The following is a 14,583-nucleotide window of genomic DNA, read 5'->3' as shown; positions in this document are numbered from 1 at the left end:
TTCCAAACAAACCACAAGATAAGATATACATGGAAAAACCCCAACAAGGGTAAAAAAACCATGGATGCAAACTTCCACTATGAAGAAAAATAAAAATTACAAGGCAATATACTAACCTCTCCTTTGGAAGTACATAGAAAACCCTTTGCCCACACCTTAAAATTATTTTTCAAACCTAAGAAAAGCCCTAGGGACACATATATATAGTTTAGGCAACTTCCCTTTCGCACTCTTGTGAAAGCCGACTCAAAAATTCACAGTCCGCATTAAATCTGGAAACAAAACTGCGTAAACTCGACTGGTCGAGCAGGCTGCACGACCAGTCGAGAGGACCCCTCTACTGGTCGAACATGAGCCACGACTGGTCGAGCACCTCGGAACCCAAAATTGATGCTCGCTGGACTTTGAGTCGAGAAAGTCCACGATTGGTCGTGTGGGTTGCACGACCGGTCGAGTAGGGGCCACGACCGGTCGTGCGGCCCCCAGATGTGGCTCCACATCTCAACAATTTCCCACTTGAAGACACATCGCCATAAACCTTCGTCTTTTACATCCGAAGTGCATCACCTCCCCGTCTTCAACCCTGAAGACTGATCAAAGCTGAACAGAGCTTCAGCTTCTCCCGTGTGACCGCCTTAGTCAGCATATCCGCAGGATTCTCACTTGTATGAATCTTCTCCAGAGCAATCGATCCATCTTTTAGTAACGAACGTATGAAGTGATATCTGACGGTAATATGATTGGTCCTTAAATGAAAGGCTGAATTCTTAGCCAAGTGTATTGTACTTTGACTATCACTGTACAGCTTGCAATCTGCTTGCTTCTTACCTAACTCTTCCATGAAACCTTGCATCCACACCATCTCCTTGCACGCTTCTGTAGATGCAACATATTCAGCTTCTGTCGTACTGATAGATACTATCTTCTGTAATTGAGAGACCTAACTGACTGCAGCACTACCCAGAGAAAAAATATAACCTGTAGTGCTTCTTCTGCTGTCGATATCTCCTGCCAAATCTGAATCCATGTAGCCTTGAACTTAATTTTCGATCCACCATAACACAACCCTACATCCTTAGTACCTACCAGGTATCTAAGGATCCACTTCACAGCTTCCCAATGTTCCTTCTCGGGGCTGTTCATGAACTTGCTAAGAACTCCCATTGCTTGAGCAATGTCTGGTCTCGTGCTCACCATAGCATACATGAGACTCCCTATAGCTGACGCGTATGGGACTTTAGTCATGTAGTCTCGTTCCTCCTGTGTCTTTGCACCTTACTCCTTAGATAGCTTAAAGTGGTTGGTTAATGGAGTACTAACCGGCTTAGCACCTCCCATATTGAATCGATCAAGTACCTTGGCTATGTATTCTGCCCGTGACAAAACCAGTTTCTTATTTTCCCTGTCACGCTTTATTCTCATGCCCATTTGCTGCTCCTAAATCCTTCATGACAAATTCTCTAGACAGTTGTCTTTTGAGATCTGAGATGTCCCTTATGCTTGAACCGGCCACAAGCATATCATCAACGTACAGAAGAAGGATGATGTATGACATATCAAACTTCTTCAAATAACAACAGTGGTTTGCATGACATCTCTTAAAACCGTTTCCCAACATAAAACTGTTGAACTTCTTGTACCACTGCTTCGGGGCTTGCTTCAGGCCATATAGACTCTTTTTCAGTCTACACACCTTGTTCTCCTTTCCTGGTGCCACGTATCCTGTCGGTTGATGCATATATATCTCTTCTTCAAGGTCCCCATGAAGAAGACTGTCTTAACATCTAGCTGCTGTAGATGTAAGTCCTCTGTAGCCACTATACTCAAGACCATATGAATCGTAGACATTTTCTCCATAGGTGAAAATATTTTAGTAAAATCGATACCTGCCTTTTGTTGAAACCCTTTCACAACCAATCTAGTCTTGTACCGTTTCGAACCATCGTGCTCCTCCTTCAGTCTGTAAACCCACTTGTTATGAAGAACTTTCTTACCCTTAGGTAGAGTGACTAGCTCTTATATAAGATTAGACTTAAGAGAGTCCATCTCTTCATCCATGGCCTGCTCCCACTTAACCCGTGTATCTGACTGTAATGTCTCTTCAAAACACTCTAGTTCACCATTATCTGTCAGCAGTAGATAATGTAAGGAGGGTGAGTATCGGACCGTGGGTATCCTCTCCTGAGTAGACCTTCTCACAACCGGTGTATGCAGTTCTGCCTCATAATGCTCCTGTGCATGATCATCCTGAGGCGTTGTAACACCCGTGTCTGGTAATTCTTCCAACTCTACAAATTCCTTTTTCTCGGCCTCATTTTCCTGCACACTATCCTTATGCATCGCTTTTTCATTGAAGACTACGTCCTTGCTTCTGATGATTTTTCTATTTTCTGCATCCCAAAACTTGTAGCCAAAATCATGCTGTCTGTAGCCTATAAACGTGCACCTCCTGGACTTCGCATCCAGCTTGTTTCTGTGCTTTACATCAATGTGAATATATGAAGTGCAACCAAATACTCTGAGATGTGCAAGGTTCACTTCTTTCTCAGTCCACATTTCTTCTGGTAGCCCACCATCCAATGGTGCTGAGGGACTTCTATTGATGAGATATGCGGCAGTATTCACACCATCTGCCCAAAAGGTCTTGGGCAACCCTGCATGTAACCTCATGCTCCTGGCGCGCTCAAGGATGGTTCTGTTAATATGTTCAGCCACACCATTTTGCTGCGGTGTCCCTGGAATCATTTTCTGATGTTTGATTCCATTTGATGCACAATACTCCTCAAATCTCTTATCACAGTACTCTCCCCCATTATCAGATCTGAGACATTTTACTGTTTTACCTATCTCATTTTTAACCATAACTTTCCACTTCTTAAATACATCAAATACATTAGATTTATGTTTTAAGAAATAGACCCACAGTTTTCTACTAGCATCATCAATAAAGGAAACAAAATAACGTGAGCCACCAAGAGATAATACCTGTGCCAGTCCCCACACATCAGTGTGTACAAGCTCCAATAAATGCATCTTTGGAGCGCGTCCCGTCTTCTTGAAGCTTACCCTCTTTTTCTTACCATACACGCAGTCCTCGTAGAATTCCAAGTCAATAGACTTCAGCCCTGGTAGCTTCCCTTTTGACAATAGCACTTTCATCCTTTTCTCACTCATATGTCCCAACCTTTGATGCCATAACTGCCCATTCACTCCAGTTGATGTGACTGCGAGTGAACTATACGATCCTGAAGTCACGTACAAAATACCTTCCTTCTTGCCTTGAGATATCACTAAGGCACCTTTTATGATCTTCCAGAAATCACTGGTGAATGTCGTCACATAACCAGTATCGGCCAACTGTCCCACTGAGATCAAGTTACATTTCAAACTCGGTACATGTCTGATATCCTTCAATTTCAAAACCGTTCTGCCTGTCTGATTTACATGAACGTCCCCCTTTCCAATAATACTGCACGACTCATCATCACCCAGGTAGACTCTCTCAAAGTCACCTGATACATAATTACGCAGAACTTCCTTATATGAAGTGACATGAAACGAAGCACCCGAGTCTATAACCTAAGACTCATTCCTAGCATCAAGAGACAAGATAAACGCCTCTGTGTCACTCTCCTTAGATAGATTCACTGAATCCTTCCCGCCTTGAGAGCTTTTTTCTTGTTTCTTGAGCGCCCTGCAATCATGTTTCATGTGTCCCTTCTTGCCGCAATGCCAACACCCGTCTTTGTCTTTCGGTCCCTTGGACTTCTTCCTTGACTTAGAACGCCTGTGTTTATTACCTCATTTGTTCAGCGATCTTCCTCTTCCTTCAACGTTTAGAGCATTCCCTGAATCCCCTAAAACTCCTGATGCCTTTCTTCTAGATTCTTCGCTGAGAATTAGACCGGCCACATCATCAAATTTCAGCTTTGTCGACCCTGAGGAATTGCTCACAGCAATCACCAAACCATCCCAACTGTCTGACAGACTGGACAAGATCAATAACGCCCTGACCTCATCCTAAAAAATAATGCCAACGGATTCCAACTGGCTCGTGACTGTATTGAACTTGTTTAAATGTTCAACCATGCTCCCACCATCTGACATCTTCATGTTGAATCACTGTTTCATAAGATGAACCTTGTTGGATGCTGAGGGTTTTTCATATATGGTGGCTAAGGCTTCCATTAATTCTTTTGTGGTTTTCATCTTGGATATATTGAAGGCAACGCTCTTAGACAAAGAGAGTTGGATCGTTCCTAAAGCCTTCCAATCCAATAAAAATCATTCATCATCTGTCATCTTCTCTGGTTTCTTCTCTTTTCCTCCTAGAGGAATATAGAGGTCCTTCTGATACAGATAATCCTCCATCTGCATCTTCATTTGAACCATCAAACTTCTCAATTTTAGTCTTCCCTTCTTCTGTCATCGCTGCCAATAAAACTAAAACAAATAGCTCTGATACCAGTTGTTGTGCGGCATGCCAACAACGCAGTGAACCGAGATCTAATCTCTGGTCTCACCCACAAACGATAAATAAGAAGAAATATAGACTAGAAACAGAATTAATGCATTCCAAACAAACCACAAGACAAGATATACGTGAAAAAACCCCAACAAGGGTAAAAAACCATGGATGCAAACTTCTACTATGAAGAAAAATGAAGATTACAAGGCAACATACTAACCTCTCATTTGGAAGTATATAGAAAACCCTTCGCCCACACTTTAGAATTATTTCCCATACCCCATAAAAGCCCTAGGGACACCTATATATAGTTTAGGCAACTTCTCTTTCGCACCTTTGTTAAAGCCGACTTAAAAATCCGTAGTTCGCGTCAAATCCGGAAACGAAATTGCGTAACCTCGACTGGTCGAGCAGGCTACACGACCGGTCGAGAGGACCCCTTGACCGGTCGAGTACCTTGGAACTCAAAATTGATGCTCGCTGGACTTTGAGTCAAGACAGTCCACGACTGGTCATGTGGGCTGCACGACCGGTTGAGCAAAGGCCACAACTGATCGTGCAGCCCCCAGATATAGCTCCACATCTCAACACACTTCACTTAAAGTAATATATGTGTTTTATCACATTGTCCATCTATTTTAGGTCATTATAGGAGCAAAAAAAAGAAAAAAAGGAGACGGATCAAATCTGCATACTTTGCTTTCATGGGGCATGAGGAAAGACGGTTTAAAAAAAAAAAACTTCCGTACAACTTGGTAAATTTTTGTAACACATTTAATTATTTTAAAGAGTTGGACTAACACCAGCATAGACACGTGGTCCAATAAAAATTTCGGAAGCAGGAAATCCCTGTACCTTATAAATAAAGGATAGGCCAGGTAGAAGGGATGCGGATTAGCTACCGACATGTTGAGTAGCAAGACTCGCTACCGAAGTGACGTCACCTAGTTCTATGGGTCCCACCATGATGTATGTTTTATATCCACAATGTCCATCCATTTAGAGAGGTCATTTTAGGCTATGAGCCGAAGAATGAGTCATAAACAAAGTTCGAGTGAACCCCACCACTGAAAACAGTGGAGAAAGTGATGCCCACCTTTAAAAGCTTCAGACCACAAGTTTTCAATCAAGCTAATATTTGTGTTTTACCTTCTTTAATGTCTGTGTAAGCTTATGAACAGGTTGGATCTCAAATTAACATCACGGTGGACCTTAGGAAGGTTTCAACGGTGGGCGTCACTCTTCCCACTGTTTTCTGTAGTGAGGTCCGCTCTAACTTTGGATCTGCCTAATTCTTTGGATAATTCTCTAAAATGATCTCTCCAAATGGATGGATGGTGTGGATACAAAACATACATCATGAAAGGACTCACATAATTTGGTGACGTCACTTCAAGTCTCTCTACTGAACCTGTGAACAGCTAATCCGCGTCCTAAATGCTATAAAGGAAGTGTAAACAATTGTTAGAAAGGCAAAACAAAGAGAGCTGTTTGCAATTTTTTATCTATATATATATATATATATATATATATATATATATATATATATATATCACTTAAAGTAATATATGTGTTTTATGTAAACAGGTTTTATATTTTTCTAGATCATCGTAGAGCATGAGGTCAATAGTAAAAGAGAACCAAGTCTCGAGTCCATCACACCAAAGAAAAGAGTGGCCACCCTTAAAACCTTCCTAATGCTCACTGTAATGTTTATTTGTCATCCAAAATGTTCTTTTAAGTAAGCTACAACGGAGAGAAAACACAAATATCAATTTAATCCAAAACTTTCATGGTTCTAATTAGTTTTTAATAATGAGTGTTCAATCACCAATCTTTCTTGTAATGTTGTCTATATAAAATTTACATCTACCTTATTTTTAAAATGATAGTATAAAATAGTAGGGAAAAATGGATGAAAGACGTAGATACTACAGATACATCGTTATGTATCAGTCAGTAGCCACCTCGCTGGGAGTCGGATTGGGCTGCTGTACCACACACCAGCTATATAGCTGCTGTAGGTACGTGTCGTCCGAAGACGAGCACTGACGATTCCTCGAGCTCCGCGTTGTACAAACGATTCAAAGGAGATCAAAGTTACATGGCCCCACAGTGATATATTTATTATATCTACACTGTTCATCTATTCTTAGAGATCATTTTAGAATATTATCCAAAAAATAAATCATATCCAAATATCATCTGGACCACACCACAAATATCAGAAGAGATAATGATTTTCACCGTTAAACAATTCGTAGGGCCCACCATGACGTTTATTTTCCATCCAATCTATTCATTAGGTCACAAAGACCTGAATGAAGAGGAATTTTTTTTTTTTTTTTTGTATTTATCCAAAACTTATGTGACCCCAAAAAGGGTTTCAATGATAGACTTTCAATTCCCCACTGCCTTTTGCATTGTGGTCCACTTGATAATTAGATCTATCTTGTTTTTTCGTCTCAAGCTTTAAGATGATCTCGCCAAATGAATGAATGGTTTGGATATAACACATACCTCATGATCAGACCCACAGAACTTGTTCGCATCAATACAGCAGCCACATCCCTGGTGTGAGGTACACCAGCCAATCCGCTTCCCTCGGTAGGCAATCTACGTCCTTCTTTCTTTGTTTGATCTGATACGACTGGCGTACCATTCGTCACTTTTTTAGTGCCAATATGACATGTACAGAACATTCTGGTCTCGAAAAAGGTTGTTCCTAACAGAGGATCATCTGCTGCCAAGATCAGGTAGATCCATGCAACAAGTGTGCCAAATAAATAAAATAAATGAATGTATGACACCTGAACCATCTTAAGTTATGGCCTACCTCTTGAACGAATAAATCAGTAAGATTTCCATGTCAGGTGCTTTTCTTGATGGATCAGAAACTTTGTATGGGTTAGAATTCATACACATCAAATAAATTGGCATGAAATACGGTGCAGTATAGGAGGCTTATTATACTGAGTACAGTACCTCCGTTTTTATGTATTTAATTGCCTCTGTTCCTTCCAGCTAGGGGTGAACACTGGTCCGTTCGGTCCAGTTCTAGGGTGAAACCAGAACCAAACCGTTCCTAACGGTTCTACGGTTTTTGGAACTGAACCTGGCTGTTGGCTCCCTAGAATCGAACCGGAACCGGGCTGTTAAAACCGGTTCAGTTCCAAGGTTACGGGCTTTTTATAATCCAACCCAATTGAATGGAGAGAGAGAGAGAGAGAGAGAGAGAGAGAGAGAGAGAGAGGCTTTTTATAATCCAGCCCAATTGAATGGAGAGAGAGAGAGAGAGAGAGAGAGAGAGGGGATCGGTTCTACAGTTCGGATCCACGGTTCGGTTCCACGTACCCCCGAACCGAGAACCGAACCGACGTAATCGGTTCTTTGATTTTTGGAACCGGAATCAGAACCGGTGCACTCTAGAACCGGACCAAACCGGACCATTTGGTCGGTTCCGATCTGGTTCCAAAGTTCTATCAGTTCGATGTGCACCCCTACTTCCAACACCGTTTGGAAATTCACATTGGCTCCTCCTAGCCACATATCGCAACGATGCACGGCAGACCATCCAAGTTATAGGATCCATATGGAGCATATCTCTAAAATAACATTGATTAACCAATCCTGACCATCTATTTGGTGGCTATCAAATGGAATTAAATATCAAGCAGTTTAAATTTGAAAAGAAAATTCAGATGGATAATATTAGCTCTCACCGTAATATACTTCTACACTCTTTGAAAAATAGAGTTGACTTTCCTGAAATCTTACAGGAATCTCTATCAAATGGCAAAATTAACTTCCATTGAGTAATTGCTTTTCTGTGCACTTGAGGCCCACTGTCATGTATAAATAGCATCCAATCCGTCTAGTGGGGTCATCCAACCATAAGAAATGGAAATCTAAAAAATCATATTAATCCAATAATCAGGTAGGCCACGAGACAGAAAACAATGGAAAACCACCCATTCTCATCCTGAGCCTTCTCTAAATTGTGGGTCACTGGGTTGTTAGATCAAATTGAATCTTGGATTTTCTCAGTTTTATGGTGGAATGTTCATGATAAATGGTTTGGATGAAATGCACGCACCAAGGAGAGCCCATATGCCTATACAACAAGTTGCCTACATGATAGGGGCAAAACCGTCAACTGCTCGATGATAACGATTTTGTTTACATGTACGTTGAATACGCTGCCAACTTTGGGGCTCAGGAGGTGTTTAAAACAATTTTGCTTTGAAAAATAGTGTTGAATTTCCAGAAATCTTACAGGAATCTCTATCAAATGGCAAAATTAACCTCCATTGAGGAGTTGGTTTTATGTGCACTTGAGGCCCACTGTCATGTATAAATAGCATCCAATCCGTCTAGTGGGGTCATCCAACCATAAAAAATGGACGTCTAAAAAATAATTTTAATCTAATAATCAGGTAGGCAACGAGACAGAAAACAATAGAAAACCACTCATTTTCATCCTCAGCCTTCTCTAAATTGTGGGCCACTGGATAGTTGGATCAAAATAAATCTTGGGTTTTCCCAGTTTCATGGTGGAATGATCATCATAAATGGTTTGGATGATATGCACGCACTAAGGAGAGCCCAAATGTCTACAAGTAGTTGCCTACATGATAGGGGCAAAACGGTCGACTGCCCGATGATAACGATTTTGTTTCTCTGTACGTTGAATACAAAGTCAACTTTGAAAAAAGAGGTGACTCAGGAGGTGTTTAAAACAATTTTGCTTTGAAAAATAGTGGTGATGGCGAAAACAGGGGCTACTTTGGAATTGTTCTATCTGATTTTTCATAATGGTCAAATTCACTTTGATTTGCCCAATTTCATTCAAATAATTTGTTTAATTTAATCTTAAAATAGGTTTAAATCTAGCTTAAAATAAGTTTTTAACCTTCTTCCATATTTTAACTTAAAAAATAAATGTGTGAAATTAAAAATAAAAATAAAATTGGGTTCGTATGAGCATATCAGTCATATATGCCTCGCATCGGCGCCAATACATCCCATATCAGCCAACACAGGTCAATTTTTTCGTATAAGACTGATACAATCCTGTATTGTGTATCGGCTTATGTCAATACGGATACGATATGGCCGTATTGGCCAATACGATACCGATATTCATATCCATGAGTACGCAATATGTAAGGGAACTACACCCGCAACAGATGACAAATGCCAAATAAAAAAGACACTATTAATTAATACAAAACAAAAGCTCCATTACATTGAACATTACAGATTGAGGTGTCAAGAAGAAAAAATGTTAGAACTGTTGTTGACAGAGATGTCTTAAATCTCATTTTGGATTCGATGATATCGAACTGGCTTCAATGTCATTGAAGCCAGTTCGATGACATCGAAGTTGGTCAATGCCATCTAGTTTTGTTCGAATTTTCGCCCTTGCTCGTTGGACTATTTTTGTCATTTTTCGATGACATCGAAGCTAGTTCAATGTCATCGAAGGTTTACGCAGATTCGTTTGTAGAAATGTAGATTTTGCGATTTTTATTTCCTATTACGATTCTGCTTGTTTCTAAAGCTATATAAAGGGTTGTATATGGAACTAGGAGGTATTTTAAGGGAATTCGAAGGCATTTTAGGGTTTCTAGAAGGGTTCTAGGGTTTCAAGGAGTGGAGAAAATGAGAGGTTTGAGGATTGCTCAAGCTGAGTAAGTCCTCATCTTTGTAATATGAGCTTTCATAGTGAAAATTTTTATCGCTTTGTACCATGGTTTTTTCCCACAAGAGTTTTTCACGTTAAATCTCTGTGTTTCTTGTGATTGCTTGGTGCTCTTAGATTGTTATTCTAGATCCATATCTGTGTAATTCCGCAACATAAATCCCAACAAGTGGTATTAGAGCTATCGTTGGGGCATATATCTGAATATGTAGGATTAACATCAATGAGAAACGCCAAGTTTGATATTGAGATGTACTTGGGCAAAAATAATTTTGAGTTATGGAAGATAAAGAAGATTAGTCTATTAACCAAGTAGGGCGAAGTTAAGGCTCTTGAAGAGCGAAAATTGACTATGAAGGATGAGAGACTCTTGATAGTAATGCTTTAGCCTCCATCCGTTTGTGTCTCACGAATGAGGTTCTCTACAATGTTATGAAGGAGAAAACTGCGGCTAAGTTATGGGTGCAGTTAGAGGATGTCTATGGGAAAAAATTCTCTGAAAATCACCTACGCTTGAAAGTACAATGGTATAACTTCATGATGATAGAAGGTGAGGATCTGGATACCCATATCAGCAACTTTAATAAATTGGTGTGCAAATTGCTAGATATGGATGAAGTGATCAGAGATGAGGAACAAGTATGTATGTTGTTAAATTCTCTTCTAGCATCGTATGAGTCATTCAAGGACACGATGTGCATCGCAAATAAAATCTTGAGTGTCGACACCATTATCTCAGCTCTTCAAGGGAAGGCCATGAGAAAGCTTAACGGCGACATGGGGGCATCTTCTGATGCACTGATTACGAGAAGTAGGAATTCTAAATAAGGTACAAGATCTTCAAGCTCTATATCTAAATCCAAGGACAATGGTAAAGGAAAGTTAAAGTGCTGGAACTATGCGACGGAAGGAAACATGAAGAAGGATTGTGCAAATCCTAAATCTAAGAGAGAAAAATCTGAGGCTTCGTACAGGAAGACCAACGCTGCCACTTTAGATGGATCGAGTGGATGTAATGGTGATGTCTTGTATGTGTCTACGATCAGATGCCCATACGATGATCGTAGGGGCGAGTGGATTCTAGACACAGGAGAATCCTTTCACATGACTCCTCATCGGAGTTGGTTCACCAGCTACAGAGAGTGCGATGGTGGATAAGTGTTTATGAGCAATGACAATGCCTGCAATGTTCTAGCTATTGGTACGATGTACATCAAGATGTTTGATGGGACAGAGTGTACCCTAATTGAGGTGAGACACGTTCCTGTCGTGAGGAAGAGCCTGATCTCTCTTAGTGTACTTGAGGCAAAATGATGCAAGTTCACTGGACTTGACGGTGCCCTTAAAGTATCTAAGGGGGCACAGGTAATCATGAAAATGCAACAACTCAGTAATCTTTATAGGTTGATGGGGAGCACTTTAATAGGTGGAGCTGCAGTGGCTGTAGCAGATTCCACCTCTTCAAGTGTGTGGCATGCTGGCCATGACCACATAAACAGGCAGAGCATAAAGGCTGAGATGCGCGAACAAAGATACAGAGCAGATGAAGCAATCACCAGCGAGAAGAATCACACAGCATATTCGTATGATATCGGCAAGGTACGTGGACATCTCCAACATCGCATATGCTCTTATTAAAGACGAGGGAGATCCATCTACTATTCAGATAGCTCTAGGTGAGTTTGGTACTGAGAAGTGGAATGTGACTATGGATGATGTGATGAACTCATTGTACCAGATCGACACGTGGGAGCCGGTGGAGCCTATAATGGGCCGAAAAGTAGTTGGATGTAGGTGGATCTTTAAGAGAATATGACATAGATACAAAGCGAGACTGATAGCGAAGAGTTATACTCAAAGAGAAGGGATCGACTTCTCAGAGATATTCGCGCCAACGGTATAATAGGTGTTTATCATATTCGTGTTGGCGCTAATTGCCTAATACGATTTCGAGTTAAAAGGATGGATGTGGAGACTGTACTTCTGCACGAGAAATAGGAAGTGTTGTTATTCATGAAGCACCCAGAGCGGTTCGAAGTTTATAGAAGCTGAGAAAAAAGTTTGTAGGAGGTCGTGGTACGACCTGACGCCTAGGCAGTGGTATAAAATTTGATTCCTTCATGTTGAGTCAGGAATGGTATGTTGATGATATGTAGATCGTCAATCAAGTCATGTCTGGAATCAACGTACTAATGACTCGGTTAAGTTGGACATTCGAGATGAAGGATCGGGGGCTGCAAAAATGGTTCTTGGCATTGATATTCATAGAGACTAAAAGAGGAGCAAGCTTTGGTAATTAGGTAGAATACCTTGAGTAGGTATGCGATAGACCAGGCAAAGCCGGTGAGCATTCCCTATGCGGCGCACTTTAAGTTTTCCTCAGGACATGTCCCAAAACAAATGAGGAAAAGCAGTATATGTCTCATGCGAGCCTTATTCAAATGCGGTTGGTAGTGTATGCCATGGTCTGTATTAGACTGGTTATTTCACAAGCAATCGATGTTGTGAGTAAATACCCCGGCAAACAACATTTGGAGGCAGTGAGATGGTTACTTCGATACATTCGAGATACAGAAGACTACGTCTTATTTTTGAGAAGACAGGAGCGAAGGTGATTGGGCATGTGGATTTAAATCCGGCAGACGTGCTCACCAAGATTGTTCCTTCAGAGAAGTTTAAGTTATGTGCAACTTCTCTGGGCTTGGCAATGGCGTAAAAGAAGGACGAAGTGTACATGAGAAGCATTAATAAAGCTATGATGCGAGGTAAAGATAAGAGAAGAGGATAAGGAGCTACGTTTGAAGATTAAAGACATGGTGGAGATTGTTGTTGTCAGAGATGTCTTAAATCTCATTATGGGTTCGATGACATCGAAGGTAGTTCCATGACATCAAAGTCGATCAATGCCATCGAGTTTTGTTTGTATTTTCGCCCCTGCTTGTTGGACCGTTTTTGTCATTTTTTTGACACAGATTCGTTTGCAGAAACGCAGATTTTGCAATTTTTGTTTCCTATTTTTGTTCTACTTGTTTCTAAAGCTATATAAAGGGTTGTATACGAAACTAGGAGGTATTCTAAGGAAATTTTAAGGCATTCTAGGGTTTCTAAAAAGGTTCTCGGGTTTCAAGGGGTGGAGAAAAGGAGAAGTTTGAGGATTGCTCAAGCTGGGTAAGTCCTCTATCTTTATAATCTGAGCTTTTGTAGTGGAATTTTCTGTCGCTTTGTGCCGTGGTTTTTTCCCGCAAGGGTTTTCCACATTAAATCTCTATGTTTCTTGTGATTGCTTGGTGCTCTTGGATTGCTATCCTAGATCCATATCTATGTGATTTCGCAGCACAAATCCCAATAAGAACTCATGTATTTTGAGGATGGTAGGCTGATCCATCCCTCTAATTTCAACATGTAGTGCCTGGACCACATCTACATTAACATTCAAAATTCTTGAAAGAACAAGTTTTGTCATGCCCCGTACTATGGATATAGAGTGTGCACCGTCAAACCCAAGTTACGGTTCATGACTCGTACACTAAGGCGTGTTTGGTCCATGGAATTGAATGGTATTGAATTGTATTAGATGGGTTTAACATCATTATTGCACAATGATTGCATCTATGGAAATACCATGGTATTGTAGCCATCCAATCCCATATTTGGGATAAAATTTTTGCTATGGGAAAACACCGGATTAAGCGAAATCATGTTTGGTGGATCATGGAATTGTAATCAATGGACCAAATTCACAACAGATGTCGTTCACTTGTACACATATATAACCATAATGTCACCTGTAAACGGTGTATATGAATGGACGACATGGATAAATGCATGCATCATTGTGGGGCCCACATGTGTAGTGGATTTCAAAATTCACAAAAATCCTGCATGAGACCAAATGCAATGCCATGGGACTAAATGCAATTCCATCCCACCTAATCCCACCCTTTCCCATCATCTCCAAATGCGGATGGAATTGCATAGACCAAATGCAATTCAATCCCAGCTAATCCCATCTAATACCGTGCGCCAAACTCCCCCTTAAGTGTACATAAATTCACGTATCATACATTATTAAGAGGCACAATTTACATCTATTTTATATTATCAACTTATTAACATTCATACACCTAATTATTCTTACTTCACTTGTTAACAATTTATCTATAATATTTTACTACATTTAAAACAATATGCGTGTTTTATCACATTGTGCATCCATTTTAGAGTATTACATTACACGAGCTGAGAAATGAGACGGATGAAATCCGCATCCTCTGCTGTCACGGGCCATGAGAAAAAATGGTAAAAAGAAAAAAGAAAAAAGAAAAAAGAAATATAGTTTATTTGGTAACATTTATTTTTTCAAACAACTGTACTAACGTTAGCATAGACACGTGGTCTAATAAAAATTTTG

Source organism: Magnolia sinica, chromosome 19 (genome assembly GCF_029962835.1).
Source record: "Magnolia sinica isolate HGM2019 chromosome 19, MsV1, whole genome shotgun sequence".
NCBI lineage: Eukaryota > Viridiplantae > Streptophyta > Magnoliopsida > Magnoliales > Magnoliaceae > Magnolia > Magnolia sinica.
This window is presented reverse-complemented; position numbering follows the sequence as displayed.